We start from the raw sequence: 19,975 nt of genomic DNA, 5'->3' as shown, positions 1-19,975 counted from the left end.
CATCACAGCACTCGTAAACCCTAATCCCTCTAACATGCTGACTAGACCATGCACGCGCATGCGTCTGCCATCGTGTGTTGATTTTGCCCATCCACACCATAAGCGTTCAGGACATGCAGGTTGAAATATCAAAACGAACTCTGAACCAACTATATTAATTTGGGGACAGGTCAAAACACATTAAACATTCAAGTACATTTAGCTATCTAGCTTGCTGTTGCTAATTCATTTGTCTTGGGATATAAACAGTGGGTTGTTATTTTACCTGAAATGCACAAGGTCCTTTTTTTCTGGATCTTTGTAGAATTTTGACCCATTTTGAGTCACACAAAATCGTGTGTCCTCTACTCTGACAATTCTTCTTCTTCTTCTGTGGACTTTATATGGCGGTTGGCAACCAACTTTAAGGTGCATTGCCACCACCAACTGGACTGGAGTGTGGACCTCAGTTCATCTTTCAATAACCCACGTGAGTATATGCTCCTCAAAAACCAATTAGGAGATGGGAGAGGCGGGACTTGCAGTGCGTCAAGCGTCAAAAATAGAACCAAGTTCTGTTTTAGCCTCAGGCTACGCAGACGGTAGTTGACGCGCGTGAGCAGTTTGGATGAAATTATTGAATAACATGTATGTGTGCATTTATTTTGCAACGCTTGCGCACACACCACGGGCGGTGTGGTCCGCATGTAATTGTTGTGATCTGAGGTTGGATGGTTGGTAGGAAAAACACTGTTTTCAGAGTGGCACTGTGTGTTGTGTTGTGTTTTGATGTGGGGTACACCACCGGCTGCGGAAGGATTAGTCCCACTCCAGTGCATCTGTGTCTGATTGCTGTTATCAGGTATTAGCGATAGCCACCTGCCATACTCAAGGGCCTCTCCCTCAAGTGTTACCCAGCATGAGGGGCTGAACCATATCATTACATTCAGTAGTACAGTATAGAAAAGACAGGAATCTACCCCTTAGAAGTCTCATGTGGCCCAACAGTATAGGGATGGATGTTGCTTTGTGTGTGCATGATACATAGAACACTGGAAGGTATTGTGGTAGGCTAAAATTGGTTGAACACTGCAAATTAACCCAATAAGTATGGCTGTCGTTACCATTATCCTAAAGGGACTTGGATGCGGAAACAATCCATTACAGCCAACAATATAGACGTTCTTACAATGGAAAAGCTTTGAGAATCATCCCGGATTGTGGACAGTGCCCGGAATCGTGGCTCCATGCTAGGCAATATGAGAACTATGCGAACATCACTAGCAAAATGCTAACAAATGTATGTGATAACAGTGTCCATGAGAGGTTTATCGTCCAAAATGAAGCTATATTCAATGTAACATCACTATATATTCAATGAGTCATCACTATCTAATTCACTGAATTGCTATGGTGTGGAAGGGTGGTGAAATGTATATGCTATTGTGTCAGAGAACTGCCATGAACCCTCTATATTCATAACATTAGTGGAACGTTTACCAGTGGAACGTTTACCCAGTAAGCCTTTTCACACCAATTAGTTATCCATCCATCTCTCTCTCTCTCTCTCTCTCTCTCTCCCTCCCCCACTTATTTTTTCTCTCCCTATCTCCCTCTACCCCTGCTTCTCTTTCTTTCTCACCTCCCACTCCTTTCTATCTCCTTTAAATCTCTCCCACTATGCCCATCTATTCTACCTCTTCCTCTGCTCCTCCCTCCCTCCCTCCCTCTCTCAAAGGGTACCTCATAAAAAACACGGAAGGGCCTCTCCGCCCGGCAATCGCATGCCAAGCAGCGTCAGCAACATCTGTCTGAGCACGACAACATTTTAGGCATTTTACCAGGAGAGGAGACCTGGGCCTGTGGTTAAGATAACCACTAGCACTGGTTGTTGTACACTCGTCTGTAGTTAGATAATGGGGTTATCACCAAAAATAAACAGCGTTGTGTAAGAACGTTGTCCGATTTGGGTCATTTTCCAGCGAGGCTTTCATTGTTGTGATTCCCTACAATGTTGTGAAGGGAGTAGAGTGTTGGCTGAGTCATTGAGCTCAGGAGGACCCAAGCTCTAGATGATGAAGTGGATTCATCTACTCACAACAGATACTCTCTGCAATTCGCTGCAGTGGAGCCCAGTCCTAATCTGAAATTGGACTTTATCATTTCTCCATCTTTTACATAATTGGATTTGGCCTCTGAAGGGTTAAACAGTTTGCATCCTCGTGGTTTAAGGCCTGTCTGAGCGATTCGGAGTGGGAGTCCAAGGACAAGGAGCGCAGGAAAAGTGTAATCTTTTGGCCAACATAGCAACATTTCCCCGAGTGCCAGCTGCTACCCGGTGGTGTCGTCATTAAGAAGAATGCCAAGCCGGAAATGGGAATGCTGCCTGGTATTCAGAAGATGGCACAGGTCACACCCATGCAGGCACATACACACCTGACACCTTTACAGACACAGGAACAAGGCTTGTGTGCCACCTGCTCATACCAAAGATGAGCAGGTCACCCCTAAAATCACAAATCAAATAACTCACACAAACACACACATACACGGCTGGTGCCTTCACAGACGGAGGGGTTTGTCCTTTCTCTCTATCACTGATGATGATGTTACACTAACCCGGCACGCTGAGTAGGATAAAGAGCATTGTGTAATGTGTCATAAGTTAAACATTACCAGTGTAGGGCTTTTATCTCTCTCGTTTTAACCTGGCCTTCTGTTCGATGCATAAATGCTAATCAAATCACTTTACAGTTTAATGCTTACTTACGAGCCCTTTCCCAACGATGCTGAGTAAAAATAAACTAAAAATAAAGGTAACACTTAATTTGGATAGTCCATCTGTAGATGCTCTACAGTCTATCAGTAACATTTCAACTAACTACTATATCTACTAACCCTAGCTCTAACCCTGACCTTAACCCTTATCCAAACCCTAATCCTAAACTTAACCCTTACCCTTATTCTGAACCTAATCCTGACTGTAACCTTAGCAAGCAGTTGCTTATAAACAGTTTGTTGATAGTATGACCATCTGTAGAACATCTACAGATGGAAAATTTGGACTATCCAAATAAAGTGTGACCCAATGTGCAGGGGTACGAGTTATTATAGGTAGATATGTACATATAGGCAGGGTATAGATAATAATAAGATGCACTGCTCTAGGCCGATGCCATTTTCAAGCCTCATTTACGCTTTGATTACCCGGCATTAGACCGCCACAGCATCATTAGCCCAGACACTAATGTATGTCCATGTTCCTGTGTTGTTTATGCCAGATTTAGATCTAATTTCCTGCAAAGAGAGTGCGGGCCGGTGAACGAGCCACCGTTGCCAACCATGGACCTTCGAGCTTCCGCAGGACTCGTAATTGTTTAATTGTGTGGAAAATATAGATTTGCACCTTTCATTTCCTAATGTACAGTGGCGCCCTCACTCAATGTCGGCCTCTCATTGCAGTGATTCGGTTCAGCGTCCATTCACCTCATACCACCTCCACCTCTTCGGCAAGAGTGTAAGGAGGACAGAGTACATGCCGTAGAGATGGAATATGAAGCCAGAGTAGGACTGACCTCCGCATGTAGTATAACAGAAAACACCTAATCGAGCTATATCTTGGCTCTACCTGTGGAATTCCCTGGTGGTGAAGAGTCAATACGAGTTGAGATCAATAGTGGATCCTTGATTTTAGATACATTTTTTAACTGTATGTAGCTAGTGTTCATGAGTGAATCATGAAGCTAGTATTGACCGATACGAACTTCATGCTCTCTGTGTGTTTGTACAGCAAAAATCATACATTACCCATGCACCCCTGTCGACCCTGAGAGCTGGCCTCCAGTCTGCTGATGCCACATGTTGTAGTCCTTTGATATCAGAGGGAATTTGATCACCTGTATTTAACATGACTCAGTTTGATTGCAATTACTAGTCTTAATAGTGGACCATATTGACCAGCTGCAGTGAGTATGTGTGATGTAACACACAAGAACCTTGTTAGTCAGTCAGTCAGCAAACACAGATTGAAGCTACTCCCCAATCGTGCTCCAGCAACGTCAGACATAACACCTTAGACCAGGGCTTTGTTTTGATGGACCACACGGCAGCTCTGTCAGGTTCAAAGACAGCTTTTTTTTTTTTTTTACAAATCCAGAAATTATACTGTTTAGCCGAGAGACGCATTTGTATAACATCTGAGCACAGTATTGGAGGGTCAAATTTCCTCCAGCGAGCTGATACACAGTGGTAAGCTGCATTATAATCCCTCCAGGAGCACATTAATATCATACACTGGATGGGGCCCAATGGTAGTGCTGCCTGTCTGTTTGGTTAAATTTAGCCGCCACGCTGCGCCACGATTAGAGAGGCTTTGGGCCTCAGAGGGTCCTCACTAAGATTTCTAGGTTAATTCGCATCACATGTACAGTCGATGGTGAAAGTCTACACACCCCTTGCACAGTCTTCACATTTTGCTGCCTTAGAAGTAAATCTAAAAAGGGATTACATTATTTACCTACTGATCTACACAACCTACTCCACATTTTCAAAGTTAAAGAAAATGTATAGAAAATGTTCCAAATTAATACAAAATACAAAATGAAGATGTATTGATTGTGAAAGTTTTCACTCCCCACACTTAATACTTGGTGGAAGCACCTTTGGCAGCCATTACAGATGTGAATCATTTTGAATAAGACTCTACCAACCTTGCACAACTCTTAGGGCAACACCTTGCTAATATTGAGTTGCAACCCCTTTTGCCCTCAGAAAATCCTAAATTATTAGGGGCATGGACTCTACAAAGTGTCAAAATAGTTCCACAGGGATGCTGGCTTGTGTTGACTCCAATGCTTCCCACAGTTGTGTCAAGTTGGCTGGATGTCCTTTGGGTGGTGGACCATTCTTGATACACACAGGAAACTGTTGAGCATGAAAAACCCAGCAGCATTGACACACTCAATGGCACAGTTTCCGATTGAACATTTTAGAGGCCCTCCTCTTGGCCCCAGAGACAAAATGTTGCTCTTTTAAAGCTAATTTCCTGCAATTCTACACATTTGTCATTGGGATGAGAGAAAATGTGCTTCATTGTCAACTTCATTGTCTCTGTTCTGAGGACAAAAAGGTGGACCATTCAAGAACATTCAACACCTCTTGGAAAGCAATTCTGGATTGCCTTGGCATTACAATTTGTGTAATTATCGTGCTGAAAAAAACTATATCCCAGGGTTAGGTTTTCAGAAGACTACCACAGGTTTTCCTTTATCTTTTTATCTGGGCTTTGCTCCTTTCATATTTATTTTGATCCTGACAAACTCCCCAGTCCCTGCCGGTGATAAGCATACCCACAACATTATGCTGCCACCACAATACTTGAAAATACAGAGGATCAACAACATTGCATTCACTCCACATTACTGGCCTGTATGACAAAGTGAAAGAAGGAAGCCTGTTAAGTAATATTGCAAGACAACACAGCAAATAAGTTAACTTTTTGGTCTAAATTAAATCTACAGGTTTGGGTCAAATCCAATACAACACAAAGTGAAACTCTCTGTATTTTCAAGTATTGTTGTGGTGCATCATGTTATGGGTATGCTTTTCACCTACATGGATTGGGGAGTTTGTCAAGGTGAAAATAAATATGAAAGGAGCAAAGCCCAGGTAAAAAGTTAGAGGAAAACCAGACTCAATCTTCTGTAAACCTAATCCTTGCATAGAGTTTTAACAAAACACAAATGTTAATGCCAAATACAAACCAGAATGGCTTTCCATTAGGTATTGAGTGTTCCTGAGTAGTCCAGTCTCAGTCCTGATTTACATTTGCTTGAAAATCAGAGTCCAGGTTTGAATATCCCAACCAAATTTACTGAGCTTGAGCAATTTTGACAGAAACAATGGACATACAGTTTATAACGTACACCCATCTAGTACCCGGACCCCCCTTTGCCTCCAGAACAGCCTGAATTTTTCTGGGAATGGTGTGGTGTTTAAACGTTGCTCAATTGGTTTCAAGGGACCTAACGTGTGCCAGGAAAACAATCCCCACACCATTACACCACCGACACCAGCCTGTACCATTGACACCTGGCAGGATGGGGCTATGGCCTCATACTGCTTACGCCAAATCCTGACTCTGCTATCAGCATGACGCAACGGGAACCGGGATTCGTCGGAGCAGGAGATGTTTTTCCATTCCTCAAATGTCCAGTGTTAGTGATCGCGTGCCAACTCGAGCTGCTTCTTTTTGTGTTTAGCTGATAGGAGTGGAATCCGGTGTGGCCGTCTACTGCAATAGCCCATCCGTGACAAGGACCGATGAGTTGTGCGTTCCGAGATGCCGTTCTGCACACCACTGTTGTACTGCACCGTTATTTATCTGTTTGTGGCCCGCCTGTTAGCTTGCACGATTCTTGCCATTCTCCTTCGACCGATCTCATCAACGAGCAGTTTTCGCCCACAGGACTGCCGCTGACTGGACGTTTGTTTTTTTGTCGCACCATTCTCGGTAAACCCTAGACACTGTCATGCGTGAAAAGCCCTGGAGGCCATTTCTGAGATACTGGAACCGGCGCACCTGGCACCGACGATAATACCACGCTCAAAGTCGCTTAGGTCACTAGTTTTCTAACATTCAAGTGAACAGTAATTGAATGCCTCAATGCCTGTCTGCTTGCTTTATATAGCAAGCCACAGCCACATGACTCACTGTCTGTAGGAGCGAATCATTTTCATACCTAATAAACTGCCCACCGAGTGAATGTTGCCCTAAGAGTTGTGCAAAGTTGGGAGAGACGTATTCAAAATTATTCACAGCTGTAATGTCTGCCTATAGTGCTTCCATCAAGTGTTAACTCTGGGGTGTGAAGACATACTCAATCAAACATCTTAGTTATTTTGTTTATTATTTTGTTTGGGAAAAGTTCTATAATTTTCTTTCACTTTCAAAATGTGGAGTAGGTTGTGTAGACCTGTAGGATTTTTTAAAAATGTAATTCCTTTTTAGATTACATTTTAAGGCCGCCATGTGAAGACTGTGCAAGAGGTGTGTACAGTCGTGGTCAAAAGTTTGGAGAATGACACAAGTATTGGTCTTCACAAAGTTTGCTGTTTTTAGATATTTTGGTCAGATGTTACTATGGTATACTGAAGTATAATTACAAGCATTCCATAAGTGTCAAAGGCTTTTATTGACAATTACATTAAGTTTATGCAAAGAGTCAATATTTGCAGTGTTGACTCTTCAGTGTCAATTAACTTCTGGGCCACATCCTGACTGATGGCAGCCCATTCTTGCATAATCAATGCTTGGAGTTTGTCAGAATTTGTGGGTTTTTGTTTGTCCACCCGCCTCTCGAGGATCGACCACAAGTTCTCAATGGGATTAAGGTCTGGGGAGTTTCCTGACCATGGACCCAAAATGTTGATGTTTTGTTCCCCGAGCCACTTAGTTATCACTTTTGCCTTATGGCAAGGTGCTCCATCATGCTGGAAAAGGCATTGTTCGTCACCAAACTGTTCTTGGATGGTTGGGAGAAGTTGCTCTTGGAGGATGTATTGGTACCATTCTTTATTCATGGCTGTGTTCTTAGGCAAAATTGTGAGTGAGCCCACTCCCATGACTGAAAAGCAACCCCACACATGAATGGTCTCAGGATGCTTTACTGTTGGCATGACACATGACTGATGGTAGCGCTCACCTTGTCTTCTCCGGACAAGCTTTTTTCCGGATGCCCCAAACAATCGGAAAGGGGATTCATCAGAGAAAATGACTTTACCCCAGTCCTCAGCAGTCCAATCCCTGTACCTTTTGCAGAATATCAGTCTGTCCCTGATGTTTTTCCTGGAGAGAAGTGGCTTCCTCGCTGCCCTTCTTGACACCAGGGCATCCTCCAAAAGTCTTCGCCTTACTGTGCGTGCAGATGCACTCACACCTGCCTGCTGCCATTCCTGAGCAAGCTCTGCACTGGTGGAGCCCCAATCCCGCAGCTGAATCAACTTTAGGAGACGGTCCTGGCGCTTGCTGGACTTTCTTTGGCGCCCTGAAGCCTTCTTCACAACAATTGAGCCTCTCTCCTTGAAGTTCTTGACGATCCGATCAATGGTTGATTTATGTGCAGTCTTACTAGAGCAATATCGTTGCCTGTGAAGCCCTTTTTGTGCAAAGCAATGATGACGGCACGTGTTTCCTTGCAGGTAACCATGGTTAACAGAGGAAGAACAATGATTTCAAGCACCACCCTCCTTTTAAAGCTTCCATTCTGTTATTCTAACTCAATCAGCATGACAGAGTGATCTCCAGCCTTGTCCTCGTCAACACTCACCTGGGTTAACGGGAGAATCACTGACATGGTGTCAGCTGGTCCTTTTGTGGCAGGGCTGAAATGCAGTGGAATTTTTTTGGGGGGATTAAGTTCATGTTCATGGCAAAGCGGGACTTTGCAATTCATTGCAATTCATCTGATCACTCTTCATACCATTCTGGAGTATATGCAAATTGCCATCATAAAAACTGAGGCAGCAGACTTTGTGAAAATTAATATTTGTGTCGTCATCAAAACTTTTGACCACGACTGTAGACTTTCAGTAGGCACTGTAGCTAGCCTCCATCGCTAGAGAGAGAATCAAAGATAGTGCAAATGAAAGAAGAAGGAAAAAAGAGACAGATGAAGAGGGAAATGGGGGAGACAGCCATACACAGGGATGTGGACATGAGGACAGAGAGGGGAAGAGAGACGGCAAGATCTGGGGGTGCACTCTGTTGTGAAAGATTTAGTCTAGCTAAGACTGAAAAAGAGGTAGACAGAGAGTGACAGAGACACAGAGAGGTAAGCCGGAAAGGGAGAAATAGGATAAAATGTAAAGGTGGGGTTGGGTGGAGGTACCACTGACAGTCATAAGAGACTTGGTGAGCAGGTACCAGGAGTGAGACTGGGGCGAAGTGATTGCGCCATATTGAGCTGTCAGTCAAAGAGCCAGCTGAATGTCAGGGATCACAAGTGTTTGTCTGTCAAATGTGTCTATGGAAGGATAAAACCTTACATGTCGACAGGACTCCCTCCCTTTCCCTTTTCGAAAGTCCAACTCAGTACATACGCAATATGAATTATGAAGTTAAAATTGCGAAATTGAGATTTGACATGTATCAAGAAAAGCCTCTTGAAATTATTTTGATTAACACAATTTTAACCAACACTAAATATACTGTCTTTTTTAACATGCAGTCTGTGTGACAACAGCAGTCTGTGTGACATTTTTCATAAAAAAAAAAAGTTAATAACCCTCTCAGCTGTAATTTCATTTCCTCCGGACCACTCACCTGCACTTGCGTCAGTGTCTGCTTCCTGTGAAAAACCACGGCCACCCATGGCTCCCTTTATTAGAGCCACAGAGAGGAAGTCTTACAAATCATGAGTCATGTTCCCTGCCCTAACCCCGCCAGTTTAATACACCCAGTCCCACAGGTTTCTAGGGTTTGGATACGCCTGGCTTCTGTTTGTTCCAACTTTAATTTGGGTATTATTCAAAGCGTTCCTAAATTATCTCCCTGGTTCATGGGTAGTTTGTTGGTAACATAAGCAGCTAGGGGAGCTGGCAGTGTTTTGAGTGTTAAGGACTCGGCAGATCTGTTGTGGTGTTTTTTTCCCAGTGAGTCTGGAGAATGTCACGTTGGATGACAAAGCGTAATACGCCTGCTTTATGCACTGGCACATACTTGTTGTGTCACCGGCAGCAGTCACATGCTTTTAGTAGCCCTTTCCTGCAGTCAAATGACCAAATCGTCCTCTAGTGGCCTTATGGATGGAATGGTATTAATATTTTTTATAATTTCATAATTAATAAACATGATTATGTTCTTCTGCAAAAATCTGGTGTTTCTAGGTCAAACGGTTTTGTATATTTCAGTCTTCTGTGATGTATATAAAGTGTCATATTGGGATGTAAACTCAAAATTGAATATATTTCAACTCTCTATCTGACATGGTACAGGTGTCTTCTTTTTTAAGCCCAAAACCATGTGTGTGAGGTGTATACTTTTGTTTCAAAGTAGATTTGTTTAAGACTACCCAGAAACACTCTTTGAGACCCTGATTTAGCACACTGCAGTAAATGGCTAAGGACTCATCAATCCAGCATCCAAATGTTCACCAGTTGCAGCGACTGGGGGAAAATGCATGACTTGTTTTGGGGAGGATATATATCAGTTCTTTGGAAATAGTTTGAGGCATTGTGATTGAAGAACGTAAGATGGAAAATAACTCTGAACCCGGGAGACAGAATTATGTGAACGACAACGTCTTACGTCAGCTCACAAGCATTATTTATAAGCCAAGTCTCACTTGAATGCTTTTCAGCCTCTAACTTCTAAAATGGTGGACTGGGAGTCGTTCCCTCACGGCCAATATTCAAATTAGACTCCTCATTGCCCAATTAACTGTAATGGAGTAGAAACTGTATTGAACGGGTTATGGGAGACATATCCTGAGTTGAGATATGCATTCAGCGATGTCCTCCTGGCTGGTTTGCTGTATTGATCCCAGAGCTCTGCCCTCCTCAATTTGCTTCAGGAGCTGTCAGCTCAGACAGCTTCGTTGACAGTGCATACTGCAGCCTCACTGTCCCTGCAAAGAGGAGATAAAGATTCAGCCCGTGCCAGCCTCTGTATTTAACACACACACACACGCATATTTGCACACGTGCGCAAACACACATACACACCAAAACCCACACAACAAAGCACACACTAGCCAAGACTGGCATGACACATACTCACACACCTTACCAGACACCTCTAACAATACAAAAGAGGTGGCCTTGACAGATGCCTCCACCGAGACTGAGTGAAAAGCACTTTCTCTCTGCCGTTTACATAACCAATCCATACTTTTTAAGCGAGACAACAAAGGCATTTTCAAAAGCACTGCGAGTCCTGATTTATCTGCAACTGAGTTTGGGATTATAGTGTTTCAAGTACGATAAACCCATTTGATGTGCAGAAATCAAGGCTGTGTCATAAGAGGTCAGATTCAGGTCTGTTACTGCCCATTGGATGAACCCTGAGAAAATGTGGTATGTTATTATTTTGACAGTTGGTACAAGACAGTTAGGATGTTTGTTTAGTCTGTCTCGAGCATTTAAGGCACTGAAGTATTAAAAACGCATTTGAGGTAAGATTCAGGTCTTTAACTGCCCACGAAGCTGCAGAAATGCTGCCATTATCAGTGCTGGTGGGAAGGGACACATACAGTACACACCCTCTTTGGAAAAAAAGGTGCTATCCCTTTTGGGTTCCACGTAGAACCCTTTCCACAGAGGGTTCTACACAGAACTCAAAAGGGTTCTACCTGGAACCAAAAAGGGTTCTCCTATGGGAACAGTCGAAGAACCCTTTTGGAACCTTTTTTTCTAAGACTGCATGTACGCACAAACTCACTTACGCACGCACACACATTCATCTGCTGTATCCCTCGTCTAACAAATCCCAATCTTTCTCCTCCTCTATCCTCTGAAGGCTGGTAAAGGCTTTATCCCATCCCTTGGTCAGTGTATCTTAAAACAGCCAGCTGTCTTCTCCAAATCATTTACATCGAAACACACACACTAAGTGGTGAAAATCCCCAAGCTGTAGTCAATAAAGAAGAATTTTGTAAATAGGCCTTAATATGAATTCCAATCTGGCTATTGACTTAGGGGAAGCCAGGTTTCTGCAAAATCAGCAGAGATCTCTTCCTTCTGTTTATTTCAACCAATAGCTGCTGGTATAGGAGCCCTTTTCTGTTCTTGGTTATTGCCCTTCTCTCGGTTCATGTTCTGTAGATATACAGTATGTGATGTATTGAGAAGGAATAGGCAGGCGGCCATTGTTGTAATGAGACAACTATGATCTGCTGAAACAGAATATGCCAAAAAGTGTGTAAGTGTACATAAATTACTAGTTACAATACTGATTTCAAATCACTGCAATGTTTGATGTTTGAATTTATTTTACTGGTTTTGAGCGGGAGACTGGAGGCTTGGAGCAGCGCTCTCGGGCAGCAAGATCTTTCTGGTGGAGACTGATGTTGTGATAAAGTGTGTCGGTGGGGGGGGGGCCTGTGTGTGTGGACAGGCCTGTGTGTGTGTGAGTGTGTGTGTGTGTGTGTGTGTGCGTGCATAAATGTGCATGCGTGTACTTGTCTACGTGTGCAGAGGAGCCAATGAGAGAAGTTGGCTGAAGTAGACTGGCTCCCAGGCTGTCAGTGAAGCTAACATACTAACACTGCAGCTGGCTTCTTCTCACTCTTTGACCCATCTCTTGCCACTCAATAATAATTTGATTGCACTGTGTGTCACAGTGCTGTACGTCAGTGCAACTCTCCCCATCAACATTAGGCCTGCGGCTTGTAGCTATTTTGTGCTTGAATGCTCACCAGGTTCCACACATGCTCTGTCACAGTAGATGAGGTGTGATTGTGCCAGTTTGACATTGAGGTTGATTCAATGTATTAGTATTGTTATTTGGCATTGACGCAAGGCACAATGTTCCTTTAGCTGCTTGATACAGATAGATAGGCATAGCAAAGGCATTTTTAACTAGAGGTTATATATTAGAGCCCCAGCTGAGATTATCTCCTGTATATGGCATTTGTAGTCCATCCGCCCACAGCGCAATGATTTCTTGTACTCCACCCAGGGAGGGGAAGGACGAGATCACTCAAGACATGGCTGACAAGGGGTTATCGATCCGCTGCACTTTTATCCCAGATATCTGGGCAGAAACGAAAGCCCTCCAACTCTGTGTGATCAAATGATATCTCCCTCTATCTCCAAGCAGAGGAGATGGGATGTAAACAACATGTCTGTCTGGCAGGTGTCTTTCAGGACTGAAGGGCTGAGGTGGATCTGGGCTGATCCATAAATCGTAACTTTATGAGATCTGCCACTCCAGCATGTTCCCAATGCTTAATCCTTAATGCACCTACACAGCCAACACACACACGCACACGCAAACTCACACACGCAAACTCACACACACAAACACACACACACACACACACACACACACACAGGGACTCTACCGCAGACAACAGCTGAAGGGGTGGGGAAGTCAGCCAGCAAGGGGTCTGAGTAAAGCCAGACTTCTCCAACACATGAAGAATGGATTAGGCTACTCCAAAACAACAAAGGAAGCAGACCAAATTAGTTTGTCTCAAAGCTCTAACTTGCCATATGGGAAGCATGTCTTGCTCCATCCACAGTACGTGTAACCATTAAAGGTTACAGGTTGCTATCAATGGTGGAACACACCTCAAGATACTTGGAGGGGAGGGGAGGTAGAATGGGATTGCAAACCCAAATAGTATTGCTCTGTCAGTAAGACTTACCCCTCAATGGGTTAACAACACCCTTTACCCCACTACATTTTTTACATTTTACATTTTAGTCATTTAGCAGACGCTCTTATCCAGAGCGACTTACAGTTAGTTTATTTTTTCATACCCCCTGTGGGAATCGAACCCACAACCCTGTAGTTGCAAACGCCATGCTCTATCAACTGAGCTACATCCCTGCCAGCCATTCCCTCCCCTACCCTGGACGACGCCTGGCCAATTGCACGCCGCCCCATGGGTCTCCCGGTCGCGGCCGGCTACGACAGAGCCTGGATTCGAACCAGGATCTCTAGTGGCACAGCTAGCACTGCGATACAGTGCCTTAGACCACTGCGTCACTCGGGAGACCAAACTACTGTATCCATTGACCCATTACTGTACTTGGCCCAGTGCCTTCACTCATGTGTTCCTCCATGGTAAAGACAGGGTGTGAATGTCAATAGTCTGGAGGTGTCTTCTTTTCTTCATCAGCACTGATCTGATAAAATAAGATAAGAAAGTGCAAGCAATATGGCAGAACCAATATGGGGAGCCTGATTTGACCTGTCCAGCACTGTCAGACCAATTTGAATGAAGGAAAGAAGACACCTCCAGACTATTGAGATTTGCACCCTGTCTTTACCAACAGAGGACCCACATGAGTGAAGGCACTGGGCCAAGTACAGTGATGGGTTAATGGATACAGGAGAGAAAGATACACACACCGAGGCCACCCATGGGTAAGACCGGTATATTCATTCTTTAGAGTCTGGAATTGTTTTAAGATGGTCATACTATGGATCATTTAGCCATTTGATTTTGAATTTTAGGACCCCTTTAGGTATAAAAAAATTATTTGATAAAATATTGATTTTGGCCTTTACTACTAAAGCCCATAGAAACGCATTGAATAACACATTCATAAATGGCAAAAAGGACAGTAAAGAAGTGTCTGTCCTAAATCTTTAGTTATTTAGTTTTTTTTAACATATTTCATTAATTAACCCATTTTTTGGGGTAGGCACAAAACTACCTTCATACTTCCATATGTTTTTTTAAAACCAGTATCGGTTACCTTCAGACGAGTCCTGTGACACTTGTGGGGGTCGTAGAGCAAAAACCATCGACTTCGTGAGAATCACCCCATTCCACAGCAGGGTCCCATTAGTTTGTAGCCCAAACGGTTTGGACGCAACCAAACAGAAGTTGGCACATCGACGGTACCGAATTCAGACGAGTTTGCTGACACTTGTGGTGGACATAGAGCAGTTTGTCAAAGACGTTTACGTGAGAAGACCGATTTTCAGGACGTCTCTTGGTCTGGCAAACATCGCTCTAGCTCTGCCACCTTTCACCGCAGATGCGGAAGTGCGAAACTGGCGGATGCGGTGGATTGAGACACATCTAATAAAAAAAAACATATCTCTAGCTTAAACTGACTGATTTTTATGGGGATTTCTTAAAATGTAAATTAGATTGTAACCCCCTGTATATACAGTGCATTCAGAAAGTATTCAGACCCCTTGACCTTTTCCACATTTTTGTTACGTTACAGCCTTATTCTAATATTGATTAAATTGTTCACCCCCCCCTCATAAATCTACACACAACACCCCATAGTGACAAAGTAAAAACTTAAATATCACATTTACATAAGTATTCAGACCCTTTACTCAGTACTTTGTTGAAGCACCTTTGAAAGCGATTACAGCATCGAGTCTTCTTGGGTATGACGCTACAAGCTTGGCACACCTGTATTTGGGGAGTTTCTCCCATTCTTCTCTGCAGATCCTCTCAAGCGCTGTCAGGTTGGATGGGGAGCGTCGCTGCACCACTAATGTAATCGATTTTAGAATAAGGCTGTAACGTAACAAAATGTGGAAAAAGTCGAGGGGTCTGAATACTTTCCAAAAGCACTGTATGTACACGCAGCCTTCAGAAATATTCACCCCCCTTGACTGTTTCCATATTTTTCTGTGTCAGAGCCTGAATTTAAAATTGATTACATTGAGATTTTTTTGGCCACTGGCACAATACCCCATAATGTCAAAGTGGAATTATATTTTTTGAATTTTTTACAAATTCATTAAAAATGAAAAGCTGAAAATGTAAAGTCTTGAGTTAATAAGTATTCAACCCCTTTGTTATGGCAAGCCTAAATAAGTTCAGGAGCAGAAATGTGCTTAACAAGTCACATAATAAGTTGCAATAATAGCGTTTAACATAATTTTTGAATGAATACCTCATCTCTGTACCCCACGCATACAATTATCTGTAAGGTCCCTCAGTCGAGCAGTGAATTTCAAAAATAGATTCAACCACAAAGACCAGGGAGGTTTTCCAATGACTCACAAAGAAGGGCACCTATTGGTAGATGGTAAAAAACAAAAAAGCAGACATTGAATATCCCTTTGAGCATAGTGAAGTTATTCATTACACTTTGGATGGTGTATCAATACACCTAGTCACTAAAAAGATACAGGTGTCCTTCCTAACTCAGTTGCCGGAGAGGAAGGAAACCACTCAGGGATTTCACCATGAGGCCGATGGTGACTTTAAAACAGTTACAGATTTTAATGACTGTGATAGGAGAAAACTGAGGATGGATCAACATTGTAGTTACTCCACAATACTAACCTAAATGACAGAGTGAAAAGAAGGAAGCCTGTACAGAATAAAAACATTCCAAAACATGCATCGTGTTTGCCATAGAGCACTAAATTAAAACTGCAAAAAAATGTGTGCCAAGAGTGTGCAAAGCTGTCATCAAGGCAAAGGGTGGCTACTTTGAAGAATCTCAAATATAAAATACATTTTGATTTGTTTAACACTTTTTTGGTTACTACATGATTCCATATGTGTTATTTCATAGTATTGATGTCTTCACTATTATTCTACAATGTAGAAAATAGTAAAAATAAAGAAAAACCCATGAATGAGTAGGTGTGTCCAAACTTTTGACTGGTACTCTATATGTGACGGTATGTATAGACATTATGGACATTATGTGACTAAAATGTAAAATGTAAATGTAATGTGGATAGAATATTTAGTATATCTGTAGAATACGTAGGATAGAATAGTATCAGAGTGCGGAGCTGAACACTGTATGCTGGAAACACTCGGTTTGTTATTTTTGACTAAAATATAACCAATATTTGTTCAATATAAATACCGAACTTGTTTTTGCATGGATTCCGCAATGTGGTTAGCGTTTAACAGCTAGGACTGCTATTTCTTGTCCCGGAAACCCGCTTACCAGACTGGTTGAAGCCTGCTTGACAGAGCCGCTAAGCTGCTAGCCATCAAGGTAAAGAAGTTAGTCCCAGATGAGTTTTGCAACGTAGCCTTCTTTGCCTGGAGAAATAAATCAACGGTTCCAGCACTGTAGGAGCTGTATCTACTATCTTTTTTTTCGGGACAAACCAGATCACTCAGAGTTCCAATGCGGCAATTGTTTACTTGTCGAGGATTACAGGCTTGAGGTGGCTTCCTTGATCACGCAGGTCGCCAGCCTACGTACAACACTGGGAAAAACGCAGAGTGGAATGTTTACCTTTTCTACGCCGGTGGCTGGACGGCATTCGCTCTTGTTGGATGCATCACTGCCTTTTCGTTTGTCATTATCCGACTGGCCGGTGTTGCCCGGAGCTCCTCCATCTGATAGCGGAGTCGAAGGAGCACAGCAAGAAGAGCATGGCAATCATTGATGGTTGCATGTCACGAGCCATGGAAGCCGAAGACAGCAGCCTCCCGCAAAGCAGTCTACACTCCCAACGAGAGGCCCGGAGCGGATACAAACAACAAATAGTTTAGCTGGGGGTACCTGTGTCTGCGCCTGCAGTGCCTACTCCTACGATTTCGAAGTCGACGTCGGCAACCTTCCGTCCCTGTTCTGGATCAAGCAGGGCTTCTCCATCTGTCGGAGACCTGCACCAGGTGCCGGGAGCAACAGGCTCATGTTATCCTGCTTCTCGCCCGTCCATAAAGGGTTCTCTGAATCCTGTGAAGCGTGGGAGTGGGCGAATTTCCTCGTCCTTCTCGCCAGCCATGATTTTGGGCAGCTCCATGGTAAAAAGTTTGACAGTTCCTGATGCAAAAATAATGTCCTATCCCATAGCTCGAGTAAATGACATTACTAAGCTGCTCCCGATTGTACTACGTCAGGACATGGAAATCAATTCTATCATAGTCCATGTGGGTTTTAATGACATTATGAAGGGCAGCTCTGAACAGTTGAAACTGGATTTTAAAGAGATAATAAAATACCCATATTTTTATCTGGCCCTGTGCCCTCTCTGAATCGTGGCATTGAACGCTTTAGCAGGATTCTTTCTCTTCACAACTGGCTACGTGATTATTGCAGCTCAATGGGTGTAACTTTTTGTTGACAATTTCGATACCTTTTGGAAACAAAACACACTTTATGAGGAGGATGGGATCCAACCAAATAATTTGGGTTCCTGGATCCTTTCACAGCATTATAAGGCTGCGTTGAGACAATGACTTATCAATGACCCAAGCCCAGCTCAGTTAATCCCTACCATTGTGTCGCTGAGTCATCATAATGCTTCAGCAAATGTACATTATACCAGGGGCATTGGTAGACACAATGTAAGTAACCTAATTTATTTCACTCTAACTGCCCTGAAAGCCTCTGCTGATCCTAGAGATATTGTATGCAGTAATCATGGGCCTATGAACCAGATTTATACTGAGGCGGTGTGCCCTAGTAGGAAGTCCACATGATAATATCTACTTCTGCTACGTATCCCAGTAAAGCAATGAAAACAAGTAAGCATCCCAGAAGAAAAGTGCTCAAAATAGCCCACGTTAACATATGTAGCTTAAGAAACAAGGTTCATGAAATCAATAATTTGCTAGTAACAGATGACATTCATAGTCTGACTATCTCTGAAACTCACTTCAAGGTTATAACATTTACAGAAAATACAGAAATGCCAATGGTGGAGGTGTTGCTGTTTATATTCAGAACCACATTCCTGTAAAGCTTAGAGAGGATATCATGTTACTGTTGAAGTAATATGGCTACAGGTTCATCTGCCTCACCTAAAGCCCATTCTTGTGGGAAGCTGCTATAGACCACCAAGTACTAACAGTCAGTATCTGGATAACATGTGTGAAATGCTTGATAATGTATGTGATATCAACAGAGTGGTATATTTTCTGGGTGATTTAAATATTGACTGGCTTTCATCAAGCTGCCCACTTAAAAAAATCTTCAAACTGTAATCAGTGCCTGCAGCCTGGTTCAGGTTATCAGGCACCCTACCAGGGTAGTTACAAATAGCACAGAAATGAAATCATCAACATGTATTGATCACATCTTTACTAATGCTGCAGTAATTAGCTTGAAAGCAGTATCCAGATCCATCGAATGTAGTGATCACAATATATTAGCCATATCTAGGAATATCAAAGTTCCAAAGGCTGGGCCTAATATAGTGTATAAGAGGTCATACAATAAGTTTTGTAGTGATTCCTATGTTGTTGATGTAAATAATATTTGTTGGGCCGTGGTGTGTAATGAGGAGCAAACAGATGCTGCACTTGACACATTTATGAAATTGCTTATTCCAGTTACTAATAAGCATGTACCCATTAAGAACATGACTGCATAAACAATCCCTGTGGATTGATGAGGAATTGAAACATTTTATGGTTGAGAGGGATGAGGCAAAAGGAATGGCAAATAAGTCTGGCTGCACAACCGATTGGCAAACGTATTGCAAATTGAGAAATCATGTGACTAAACTGAATAAAAAGAAGAAGGAACTACACTATGAAACAAAGATAAATGACATAAAGAATGATATAAAAAGCTTTGGAGCACCTTAAATGAAATTTTGGGAAAAAGGCAAACTCAGCTCCATCATTCATTGAATCAGATGGCTCATTCATCACAAAACCGACTGATATTGCCAACTATTTTAATTATTTTTTAAACTGATGCAAGCAGTAAAATTAGTTAAAAAAAAAGATAAAAATACACCTCATGGAACAGCGGGGACTGTGAAGCAACACAAACATAGACACATGCATACAGACACACAATAACATGCGCACTATACACACACGTACACATGGATGTTGTATTGTAGATACAGTTGAAGTCAGAAGTTTACGCACACCTTAGCCAAATACATTTAAACTCAGTTTTTCACAATTCCTGACATTTAATCCTAGTAAAAATGCCCTGTTTTAGGTCAGTTAGGATCACCACTTTATTTTAAGAATGTGAAATGTCAGAATAATAGTAGAGAAAATGATTTATTTCAGCTTTTATTTCTTTCCTCACATTCCCAGTGGGTCAGAATGTCATGATCGTCGAAAGGAGTGGACCAAGGCGCAGCGTGATACGAGTACATACTTGTATTTTAGTACTTTCAAATACACAAAACAACAAAACGATACGTGAAGTCCTCGGTTATACAATACAAACCAACACGGAACAAGATCCCACGAATAACAAGTGCACACAAGGCTGCCTAAGTATGGGACCCAATCAGAGACAACAAGCAACAGCTGATTCTCGTTGCCTCTGATTGAGAACCACCCCGGCCAACACAGAAACACATAACCTAGAACATACCATAGAAACACGAAACATAGACTCTACACAA

At 42.6% G+C, this 19,975-nt stretch overlaps 1 protein-coding gene across 1 annotated transcript in view; it reads left to right on the top strand.

Annotated features, from left to right (window-relative positions):
• LOC123485060 (double C2-like domain-containing protein beta) overlaps positions 1 to 19,975 on the top strand; it is a gene marked incomplete at its 3' end in the record, with an annotated part of 122,978 nt that overhangs the window by 11,244 nt on the left and 91,759 nt on the right. The window lies entirely within an intron of this gene.

The sequence above is a fragment of the Coregonus clupeaformis genome, unplaced genomic scaffold (genome assembly GCF_020615455.1).
Source record: "Coregonus clupeaformis isolate EN_2021a unplaced genomic scaffold, ASM2061545v1 scaf0555, whole genome shotgun sequence".
NCBI classification, from domain to species: Eukaryota; Metazoa; Chordata; class Actinopteri; order Salmoniformes; family Salmonidae; genus Coregonus; species Coregonus clupeaformis.
Note: the sequence above shows the minus strand (reverse complement) of the source record. Positions and strands in the feature narration are given on the sequence as shown.